We start from the raw sequence: 11,414 nt of genomic DNA on the forward strand, positions 1-11,414 counted from the left end.
TTAACCATTCGACCACAGGTAAGTCCCTTACTTTTCTTGCTTTGACATGATGGATCTGTACTGGTATTTTTTAATGTAAAAATTATCCTTAGCTTGCAGGCTCTACAAAAACATGTGATGGTCTAGATTTGACTCCCACACTGTATGCTGATACTTAGCATATCTCAAGCCCATTATGGCTATTGTGTTCCCCTTTGCCAGAAACTTGTCCAGACTCCACTATAGCAAGGTGTGGTCATGTGATTCAGTTCTATCCTATGAGACATACAGAACTATAAGATTTCTAGAGGATTGTCTTTAACCAGAAAAAGAGGGCATTATAAGGAAGAAGTCATTTGCCTTCGTTCCTGGCTTTTGAATTGATTTTTGTGGAAAATGCATGCAAAAGTAGCAACTGGTTCTGTTTCTGCTTTTTAGCTATGGTAGTTCCCATCCCACCTCACCCCACCCTGGATTCTGACATAACTCCTCACCTAAGTGCTTATTTAACTCCAGAGAACTCCCTAGCCTCCTTGGGCCACGTGAGGATAAGAAGATAAGTCTGAAGCCTGGAAATGGCCTTACCCTCTCCTAATGAGGCTGATTTCTTGCATTTCAGCTTCCAGAACTGTGAAAAATTAAGTTTCTGTTATTTAACTTGTGGGAGATTTGGATTGACATATATACATTGTTGATACTATGGGTAAGATGGGTAACTGATAAGAACCTACTGTATAGCCCAAGGACCTCTATTCAGTGCTCTGTGGTGAACTAAGTGGGAAGGAAATCCAAAATAGAGGGGATATATGTCGACACAGAGCTGATTAACTTTGCAGGACAGCAGAAACTAACACAGCATTGTAAAGGAACTATGCTCCAATAAACATTAATAAAAAATAAATAAAAGTCACCTAGTCTGGGATATCTTGTTATAACAGCCCAAACAGACTAAAACTGAAAGGGGAAAAAAATGCAGTGCTTGTTGATTTCTTTAGTGTAAATACTCTATTTTCATTTCAAACAGTGAAAGTAACAGTAGTGAACATGTAGTTAGGAAGAATTGTGCGCACAGGAACCCATACAAGCTGGGTGTTGGATTTGTAGTGACCACTATGGTTCAGATGCCTGTTATGTGGAATCAGTTTTGAGGGGAAGGGATGACAATTGAGGCCCATCACACCTTGAAGAGTTACTGTAATGGGGAGCAATGCAAGCAGTTCTTTGCCTCTTTTTACCCTTGTAGGAAACACAGCTGTTCTCTCCAGCATCTGTTTGATACCACATTTCCTCTGCTTTTTTTTTCTTTTAATCTCTCCTATTTTTAATTTTTATTACCTGCTACTGCACTGATCTACTTTTGTGAGAGAATGGTGCCTCCTAGGCAAGAATGGCCAATAGCTGGTGAGCCAGTCGCCATACACTGAAGTTCAGGGGCTCGCTCTCCTCTGTGTACATTGAGGTGCTCAGAAAAAGTTGCGTCCACCTAGGAGAAAAGATGTCCCGGGCTGCCTCCAGGTTTGGAGACTGTCCTACAGCCTGTGGATTTCAGAAAACTGGTACTAGATAAGAGGGTCTTGCATACAAAAAAAGTGTAGATTTGATTTCACCAATATCAACATATACATTCCATTCTTAAGGACTTTTTCTTCTTTAAGGCTTTTACTCCTTGAAATTTGTCACTAAGAGTGCAGACGTGTAGCTTTTCTGTATCTATGTAATTTTATTCACATGAATATTTCTTGATGACTATTGAGTTCTAATTAGTATGGTACATTTGTAAGATTATAGGTATCCATGATACAATACATAATATATTATATCCATGATATAGTGATTTCATTGCCCTATGACAGAAGATCAGGAAGGTAATTTAAAAATGTCTGAGAATATATCTGTCTAAGGAGAGCACTCCTATACATGATCAGAGTCTCTTGTACAGTTAGTATTTACTAGTTGGAATTTCTAAAGTTTTGAATAATTATTATATTTCTCTGGTGTCAAGTTCATTAACTGTTAAGAGATATGACCCAGTTAATGCCAAAAGATAATACCAAAAGGAATTTAAAAACCAAGCAATCATTCAAAGTGCTTAGGACAGGCAGAATGTTGAAGTGTTTAAATTTTGGAATCAGAGGAATTGGGTGCCAATCCCAGAGGTTAACCAACTAGGTGACCTTGGGCAAATTACTTTTAACTCTTCAAGCATCATTTTCCTTATCTATAAAGTGGGGATAATAATAATATTTGCCTCCTGAGGTTGCTTAAGTATTAAATGAGCTCGTTTATATAAAACCCTTAGCCAGTTTCTGGATTTCTCTTATCCATCCATTCCTTCAATGAGTAAGAGTATGTACCATGTAGCAGGCCTTGAGATCATAATAAGATCTCAGTGAATATTAGCTCTCACTTTGTGTTTAATAAATACCCTGTACCAAAAAGATGCATAAGAAACTCATGCTACTGTCACAGGTCTTTCAAGATTTTTAAATGACTTATAGTTTAATTTTTTCATGCTTCTCCAATTCTACACAATTCCTCAAAGATCAACCATTTCATTTGCAAATATCCCAGAAGAGCTGACTTCCTGGGTGTGTGACCTATGTAATCACACAGGGCTCACACTCAGAAAGTCCCCAGGTATTGGTTTAGTGTTCTGCTATTGCTTTCTAGAAGTTATGGATAACTTTTCAACGAAGGCCCTACATTTTCTTTTTTTCCTTTCTTTCATTAGCTGTTGCAAGTTATGTAGCCTGTCCTGCCCAGAATGTAATGCTTCTGGGTCCTAGAATCCAGATTTCATTTAGAACATCCAGGTATTCTCCAGCTACTTCTCAGGCTTCTGTTCCCTCACTATTTTGCTCTGTGCTGCTTTGATTATAAGGAACAGAATCCCCTCAATAAAAGGAAAGATAAATGTAAGGAATTAGTCATCAAATTTGAATCCCACGGACAAAGGAGCCTGGCAGGCTACAGTCCATAAAGTGGCAAAGAGTGGGACATGGCTGAGCGACTAACACTTTACTTTCTGGTGCCAGCCCCACCCTTGCATAGTCCTGAGACTGAGTGTCCCCTTGAATTTCATACCCGAGATCTCACTTGCCTCATCCTCATCTGTCCCTGCTGTGGTCCTTGGGGGAGCACATGGCCCAAGAAGAAAACGCCAAGGAACAAAATATCCAAGAGCAGGGAAATGAAAAGTCTCTCTTCCTTCCTCCAGTCCCCACTAGGACTTGCCATGGGCTGAATCCAAGTGGAAGTCAGAGGGCACGGAATTTCTTTTAATGAAGACCTCAGAGGTCAGGCCAGCTGCGTGGCTCTGAAAAGGTAAACTACCCAGCACACGTTGGTAACAGGACAGACAGACAGACAACAATAAAGCTTTTCTAGTGTTATCACCAGTATGTATGCTATGTGTGTTAGTTCAGTCCAGAAACACTAAATTACTTTTGAGCTTTGCTACTTCATTTCTATTAAGTTGAAAAAAGAAAGGGTTTTTAAGGTTTGTCCAGATGCGTCAGGATTCAGCCTCCTAACAAGCCTAACACTTGGTATAGGGCAACTCATATGTGGAAGGTGACCTCCTCAGAGACAGTCATTTAACTAGCTCCTGACAGCTACAATTATGACTAATGGAACTATTCAGTGACCATCATGCCCTGCATCCACACCAGTTAAGATTTTTACGACCTTTATAGCCCAGAATGTAATAATGATTTCTCTCTTTTTTCCTCCCCCCATATATATATATATATTTAATATAGATGTTGCTCTATATCAGAACATAAAAAATAAAAATATGAGAACAATAGTTAGCTGTTCGTAATTGCTTATCACTGTATTTTCTTGTACAGCATAATAACACTGGAAGATAACGTAACTTTGTTCATATCAATACACATTTATAGAATGTTTCCTCTTGATTTACATTTCCATCTGAATAGGTTAATAGGATGTCCTTCAACTTGCTTCTCTTTTTGTATCTAGTTGTCAAAATGAAGTCATTAAAAATCAGATAATTCTTGGGTCATTTTTCCCCTTTATGATGAAATAAGTATTCAGTAATGAGCTCTCAAAGAAAAGAAAACAAAGAGAACTTTGTTATTACAATTTAATACCTCAGTCTAAAAATACTAAAAAGAGATGCAAATAAAAATGGATTTCTTCACTATTATATTAAACAAGAAAATGCATTATATACAGGAAACTATGCAATTAAATCACATTTCACTAAGAAATTATTAGAAATACTTGGCTTTTCAGGGAAGAATAACAGGTGAAAAAAGTGCATGCCTTCTTCCCTGTCTAAATGCAGTTAAACTTTTTCTAGTGGCATTTGTAAACAACTGAAAAAAATAATGAATAATTTGGCTCCATTGCTGTTATCTACATGATATCAGAATGATCTTTGTAAATACAATGGAGAAAGAACCCCTTCTCTATTAAGAAAATGAATAGTCTGGTTTTTATTTTGGTTTGATGTTTTGTTTTTGTTTTGAAGGGGGTTTCTGATTTCTTTATTCTGCGTAAACCCAAGGTTTTCCACACATAATCTTGCCATAGCCCAACCCTGAAGCTTCCCTCATCAAAAGAGTGACCATGTACAAAAGATCTTCAGCTATCAGTTGTAAAGCACCTAAAATGTAATTGAAATTTCTGTAGTGGTTTCCTTGGTGATTCTTTTTTGCCTCCTCAGGGATGTTCCTGGACCCCAGGCTAACATTATGGAATTAGAATGAAAGATTCCATTGTCAGAGATGTAGCCAAAAGGATGGGATTGATTTTGGATAAGGTTAAAACACAGAAAATGAGACATTTATTGAATATTTTTTCCTTTACAGTTTAAATTCTCAATTATAAATTATATAGCACATATATCGTCTCTTCCTTCTGGATTAATAAATCTGTAGACTTTCCTTTAAGAGCTTGTCAACCAGAGTTATACCAGACAATTTCAATCTCGAATGAGTGAATGATTTTTAACTTTTCCTAAAGTGTATAGCCTAAGATGACTTATCGGAATATTTTGAGTGGTATGAAAGAATAAATTTTTAATTAAGATGACAATATGAGACATAACACAACATATGCATTTCACACAAGCATGTTTTCAATAACTATATAGGATAAACAAAGAAACCAAAGCTGGTTAGTGGTAGATTAAATTGATTCACATGTACTCATTAGTAGCTTCAGAAAACAATGCTGGAAGCAACTACCAAATTTTTCTAAATATAAAGTGACCTCAAATTTAAATCAGTCCCTTATTTTCCTATTAAGAAGATGCAAAAATAGTGAAGTATTGGGTTTGTTTTGCCCTACGAGAATATATAATATTTTAGAACCTTTGAAGACATAGTAAAAAATCATTTAATAATTTACACATCCATGTATACTTAACTTGGGCTTCCCTGGTGACGCAGCAGTAAAGAATCCATCTGCAATGCAGGAGCCGCAGGAGACACTGATTGCATCCCTGGGTCAGGGAAGATTCCCCCAGAGGAGAACATGACAATCCACTCCAGTGTTCTTGCCTGGAGACTCCCATGGGCAGAGGAGCCTGGCGGGCTACAGTCCATAGGGTTGCAAAGAGTGGGACACGACTAACGTGACTTAGCACCCATGCACCCACCCAAGAAACATGGATTCAATCTTTGGGTTGGGAAGTTCCCCTGGAGTAGGAAATGGCAAGCTACTCCAGTATTCTTACCTGGAAAATTCCATGAACAGAGGAGTCCATGGGACTGTAAAGAGTCTGACATGACTCTGAGCATGCACATATACAAATTTACAATTACCTAGTATTATTTTCAGATGTTTTCCTACTCATATATATTCATTAAACAATTTTATTCAAACTTTCCATGGGCATATTCATAATCAGTATTTTTGTTACCAAGAGAGCCACATTTTAAATCATCATAATTTTCTAGCACACCATCTTCACTTCCATCTAAGTTGCTTAAGACTAAGCATTTATTGAATCTGTATGTGAGCTGTAACTGGAAATTTTATTCTAAGCCATAAGTACCTATTTAAGGAAGATTAAGGCAGTTATTTTCATTCATACTATATGTAATATTCATGATATTCATCAATTAACCATTTAATAGAATGCTTAATAGTATGGGTAAATAAACAATCAGAGAGTGTTAGAGTATTTTTAACTACAACAACAATTACAAAAACCAGAAGTCTTCTGATCTCTCCTCCACACCCCTGACTCCAGATTTCTAGTGGCCACTACTTTCAAGGCAGTTAGGGCTTTTTTTGTTTGTTTTTTCTCTCAGTATTCACCTTCCTATTTTTAAGTGAGTTATTCAAGTATTTCTTGATTTTTTCAAAAAAGTTTTAGATAATATCTATAGACTTCCTACTTTGAAAGATGAGGGTTTAATCTCTCTTATATTAATATATGTCTCCCTCTGCAAACTCTCTCTCTCTCCATCTTTTTAATGTAGTATCACAATTTGGAGTTAAATCAATACTCAGTGTTTACATTATGATGCTTATATTAAGAGTGACAACTGAACCACCTTGTGTGCTATAATAACATTTCCATTATTGTATGATATTTTTGTTTTTCTTTCCTCTCACACCAGGAATAATGACTATCGTTGCTGCTGCTACTGCTGAGTCGCTTCAGTCGTGTCCAACTCTGTGTGACCCCATAGACGGCAGCCCACCAGGCTCCCCCATCCCTGGGATTCTCCAGGCAAGAACACTGGAGTGGGTTGCCATTTCCTTCTCCAATGCATGAAAGTGAAAAGTGGAAGTGAAGTCGCGCAGTCGTGTACGACTCTTCTCGACCCCATGGACTGCAGCCTACCAGGCTCCTCCATCCATGGGATTTTCCAAGCAAGAGTACTGGAGTGGGGTGCCATTGCCTTCTCTGAATGACTATGGTAAACCTGGTTAAATTTCTTGGTCTGTTCTTTAAAAATATATATATTAAATATATAAAATATATAGTATATATTAAATATATAAAATATATTTAAAATGTATAATATATAAAGTATATTATATATATAATATAAAAATATAAAGTATATATATACACACACACATACATTTATTTATTTATCTTCGTTGCTGAGAGGCTTTTCTCTAGTTTTGGCGAGTGTGGGGCTACTCCCTAGTTGCGGTGTACGGGTTTCTCATTGTGGTGACTTCTCTTGTTCTGGAGCATGGGCTCTAAGGCATTTGGGCTTCAGTAGTTACTGTAGTTGTTGCAGCTCCCAGGCTGTAGAGCACAGGTTCAGTAGTTGGGGTGTGCCGACTCCATTGCTCCATGGCACACAGGAGCTTCCCCCATTAAGGATCCAAGGAACCAGTGTCTCCTGCATTAGCAGGAGGATTCTTTACCACTGAATCACCAGGGAAGGCCTGCTCTACTTTTTTCTCTTTAAGTTTATTCCATTACTTAAACATCCAAAACTCTCATTTACTGAGGTCACTTCAAGCCAATGGATCTTCAAAAATATAACTTTATAATTCAAATAACATGATTGAGAAATTATGTAATATGAGAAACTTTAGAGATGGTTGGATGGCATCACTGACTCGATAGACATGAGTTTGAGTGAACTCCGGGAGTTGGTGATGGACAGGGAGGCCTGGCATGCTAAAGTTCATGGGGTCACAAAGAGTCGGACACGACTGAGCGACTGAACTGAACTGAACTGAATACAGGGAGATCCTTTATAATCCATGTGAGATTTGGGTGAAAATTTTCATCTTATTGGGAAATATATTCTATTTTGAAACAATATATTTCATTATATTCTAGATAATGAGAGCTTAAAACCTGGGAAAAGCAAATAAAGAAATTCTTTTCCTTCAAAAACAACTTTGTATTCTTTTCTCCTACTTTGATTTGTGTTTTCACACTTTTTGCCAACAAACTCGCTCATTTCTTCCTTTTACTTTCATATTTATGGAGTCAATTAATTGTGTGAACATAGCATAAGCATAAACACACTTAATCTGCTCCTTACACAACACAGATCACATATAGAAGGAAGTGACTATACTGTACCACTACTCATAATCCTCTAATTAGATAAAGAGATGACTTAGAGTTGCTCCTATATTGAAAAAGATACAGAATTGGGCTTTATTGACTACAGCCAATGTAAATCAATCCAGTATTGATCATAATCTCCCATATAAAAATGTAAGTTAGGAGGTGTTTTAATTTTTTGCTATCATACTCTATCATCATGATCATTCTCTTTTGTAAGATTAGGAAGTGGTCTTCTCTGGTGGTCCAGTGGTTGAGATGCTGTAGTTCTATTGCAGGCAACACAGGTTTGATCTCTGGTTGGGAAAGTTCCACATGCCTTGAGGTGCTGTCAAAGAAAAAAGTTAAAAAAAAAAAAGGGCCTTCCCTGGCGATCCAACAGTCAAGACTGCTTTCCAGTGCAGGGAGTGAAGGTTTGATCCCTGGCTGGGGAGCCAGGATCCCACATGCCTTGTGGCCAAAAAACTAAAACATAAAGCAGAAGCAATACTATAACAGATTCAATAAAGACTTTAAAAATGGTCCACATCAAAAAAGAAATCTTAAAAAAAAAAGAGAAAAATCAAATTTGCCAACTAAAAAAAAAAAAAAAAAAAAATGACTAGGAGGAGAACTATGTAATTATCCCAGGCTCTTGGACCTCTTGGGAATCATTCTTAGTCTTAATAAAACTTCAAGCATAGTTTTTCTTTTTTATTTAACAGTCTCTAAGCCAGTAACACTAGGTCTATAAGACCTTTAACTATCAAAATACTTAACAAATCTAGCAGAATACCTTATCCTGAGGTACTTTTGGGGCTTATGACTTTCCTTTTCTAATTCAGTTAACTAACATTGTCACCAGTTTATTTATAAAACAGAACATCAATTTTATAATTTCTCTGCTTTAAAAACTGTAGTTTTTATTATGTATAATATTGTATAAAATCTTCTTACATTGTTATTGTTAACAGTAGCTTTATTGAGGTAGCTTTGACATACAACAAACTGTATGTTTAAAGTGTACAATTTAATAAGCTTTGGCGTAGGTATGTTCTCTTGAACCCATCACCAGAATTAAGGTGTTACCCTAGAGTTTGAAGTTGAGATGATCTCATCTCTACGGGATTTGTCTCTTACTGCTTGCTTATTGCTTTTATGATTCCTGAATGTATTATGAACTCTTCAGAAAGACAGAGGAAGTCTTACTCATCTTTGGAACACTCACATGCTTAATAAAAACATGGACTCAAAAAGAGTAGCTATTTTTATTAATTGAGACCTAATCTTGTGAGTCTTGAAAGAGAACTAGCTCTAATTGAAATATATTACCCAGAAGCTCCTTTAATAAAGAAGATATTTCTATGGCCATGCACATGTGCATTCGTGCTAAGTAGCTTCAGTTATGTCTGACTCCTTGAGACCCTATGGACTCTAGCCCGCTAGGATCCTCTGCCCATGGGATTCTCCAGACAAGAATACTAGAGTGGGTTGCCATCCTTCCTCTAGGGGATCTTCCCAACCCAGGGATTAAACCAGCATCTCTTATGTCTCCTGCATAGTCATTTCCTTCCTGCCAAAAAGGTTGGGGACCACTGGCTTAAACAACAGAGATTCATTTTCTCACAGTTCTCAAGGCTAGAGGTCTAGGATCAAGGTGCTGTCAGGTCTGATTTCTCATGAGGCCTCTCTTAATTTGAGCATGATCTTTTCCCTATGTATGCACATCCCTGATATCCTTTTGTGGGTGTGTCTAAAGTTCCTCTTTCTATAAATTAATCACCTCTTTAAAGGCCCTAACTTCAAATACAGTCACACTCTGAAGTACTGGGGGTAAGACCTGCAACATATTAATTTTGAGGGACAAAATTTAGCCCCCATAAAAATCACATACAGTTAAGGGTGGAGTTAGTCCTTATAGCATGTAAATACACTTATAATCTGGCCCTTTCAACTTTCCAATTTCATCCCTTGCTATTTCTCTGCCACTTTACAGTCCAGGAATTCCAGATTGGACACAGTTTCCCCAAACACCCCATTTGTCTGGTTCTTCTGTGTCACCTACTCCTTTTGACTAGACTGCCACTACTCCCGTCCTTGTCCCTGGTAAACTTTCTCCTTCAGACCTTATGCTGAGAATTTTCTGACATTCCCAAATCCATATATTAGCAAGTGATTTATTATGTTATTGTGTTGGTCTGATGGAATTTCATTACATTTTCTAGTGTAAAGATAGAACTCAGAGCATATCCTTTTTGCTCTGTATTAGTGAGCCTATAGATAAAAGAAGCAGTCACAAAATATAAACTCTTGCCCAGGACCCTCTCAGCACTCCAGGCAGGGTGAGGGTGGGCCTGGTGGACCACTTGGTGGACCAAGTGGACCTGGTCCCCACACACCTTGCCTCCTGGCAGAAACTGGGTTTTGCTTTGTCCATTCAAGAGAAGTCCATTTCTCCAGTACAAGAGGATATATTTTTCTAACTTTAAATACATTGGGGACGATCACAGTCATCTTGTGAGGCATCTCTTCCCTTCCCTAATCTCACAGACAGTGTCATTGAGTGATGACTTCCTCCTCTCCATGTGATGCTGTCTAAAGCCCTGTTCCCTTCCCTGAGGAGGCAGTGAGATGGCACTTGCTCCAGGGATGAGTGCCAGGGACTGCAGACCCAGAAGGAGACCTTCATGGAACACCCCCACCAGTGTGACTCGACTCCCATGCTTCTCTACCTCTGGACCCCAGCTATGCTGCTGTCTTTTTTAGAGGCATATAATACGAAAGTTTTTTTAGTATCTTTCTGGAGATAAATCATACGTGCAAAGCTAATTTACACGTATTTTTTCCTCATTTTTACACATAAGAGAGCATACTATACATACTATAGCTTGCTTTTTCTGAACAATATTAGATGGTGGAGCTCATTCATATCACATAGAGGGTGTCTTCATAGGGATGTATCATCGTGTAACCCTGCTATATTCCAATATAGGGATGTATCTTCATGTAACCCTCTCCTAAAGAACTCTTTAGGCATTACAAATAATGCTGTAATGAGTAATCTATTCCATACATTGTTACATACATGAGTGAAGAAAGTCTGAGATAAATTCCAGAAGACCTGTTGGGTTGAATTGTTAATTCTGTGAGACAGTGCTTGATTTACAATCAATTTATATTCAACCAATGATGTATCAGAGCAAAAAATCCAGTCTAACCTTTAGATCTTTGCTAATATGATAATTTAGAAGTAACATCCCAGTTTGTTTTAATTTGTATTTCTGTTTCTGTAAACAAGATTAAGCATCTTTTTATATGTCAATGGGTCACTTGTATTTTCTTTTATAAGAAGAATCTATTGGTCTTTTTATTGATTTATAAAAGCTCTCTCTATATTAGAAAATTTTACTCCTGCTGGTGGTATAAGTAGCAA

Source organism: Bos javanicus, chromosome 8 (assembly GCF_032452875.1).
Source record: "Bos javanicus breed banteng chromosome 8, ARS-OSU_banteng_1.0, whole genome shotgun sequence".
Classification (NCBI taxonomy): Eukaryota; Metazoa; Chordata; class Mammalia; order Artiodactyla; family Bovidae; genus Bos; species Bos javanicus.